Below are 1059 nucleotides of genomic sequence, written 5' to 3' on the forward strand. Positions count from 1 at the left end.
CTCTTGCAACATACTACAAAGGACAAATTTGGGGGAAATAATTTTTAAAAGAAATTTAAGTATCTAATAAGTGTACACAAAGCATTCAACTCCCCTGGTGATAATGTTAAAGCTATAGTAAAACAGAAAAGATTTTTAAAAAATAATAATCCTAAGAAAAATAGAGTTATAGTCACTGGTGCTGGGAAACAATCTTTCTGGGTCACAGTTTGACAGCACATTTCAAATTTGGGTCTATCTTTTGACCTAGGAATTCCACACAGGAATTTATCCTATGGAATAATCAAAGATTAGAGTATAGCTAATGTCTACTGCCCATTTACTATGCTCGAGGCTCTGTTGTGCCAAGCAATGTGCCTACTTTACCCCATTTAATCTTCCCAACAGTCCTATGAGGCAGGGACTGTCATGTACTATTCTCTGTTCATTTGAGCAAAGTATCACCCAACTAGTTGGTAATTAGAAAGTGAAATATTTGCTTCCTGTTAAGTATTGTTTTAATTATATTAAAAAAAAAACAAACTTGAAACAGCTTGAAATTCTAAGATAGGGAGTTGTTAAATTACATCACAGCTATACAATGGAATTCAGCCATCTCGACATTGAAAATAATGGCATAGAATATTTTTGACATACACAGATGTCTATGATGTATTAAGTGTGAGAAAATAGGTTACAAGGGAGGGCATACAGTATGATCTCATTTTTGTTTCAAAAATAGGTATCTGTATACCTTCCTGTGTATATACAGATACAATTTTATAAACCTCAATGTGGATACATCAAAACATTAATAGAATTTATGTCTGGAGGGCGGGATTACGTATGGCATTTATATTCTTTTTGTTTTTTAGTTTTTCTGCCTTGAACGTATTTTTACTTGTTTAACGTATAAGATTGCTCCCTATCCAGAAGTCTTTTTAAAATATAGAACAAAGTTAGTCTACAGCCATGCCACCCTGAACAAGCCTGATCCCGTCTGATCTCAGAAACTAAGCAGAGTCGGGCCTGGTTAGTACTTGGATGGGAGACCACCTAGGAAGACCAGGTGCTGTAGGC

At 35.0% G+C, this 1059-nt stretch overlaps 1 non-coding gene across 1 annotated transcript; it reads left to right on the forward strand.

Moving 5' to 3' along the window:
• The first annotated feature begins 941 nt into the window (after positions 1-941).
• Positions 942-1059, forward strand: LOC111741204. Its single transcript, XR_002780930.1, has one exon. It is a non-coding gene; the product is annotated as a 5S ribosomal RNA (ribosomal RNA).

The sequence above is a fragment of the Pteropus vampyrus genome, unplaced genomic scaffold (assembly GCF_000151845.1).
Source record: "Pteropus vampyrus isolate Shadow unplaced genomic scaffold, Pvam_2.0 Scaffold74, whole genome shotgun sequence".
Lineage (NCBI taxonomy): Eukaryota > Metazoa > Chordata > Mammalia > Chiroptera > Pteropodidae > Pteropus > Pteropus vampyrus.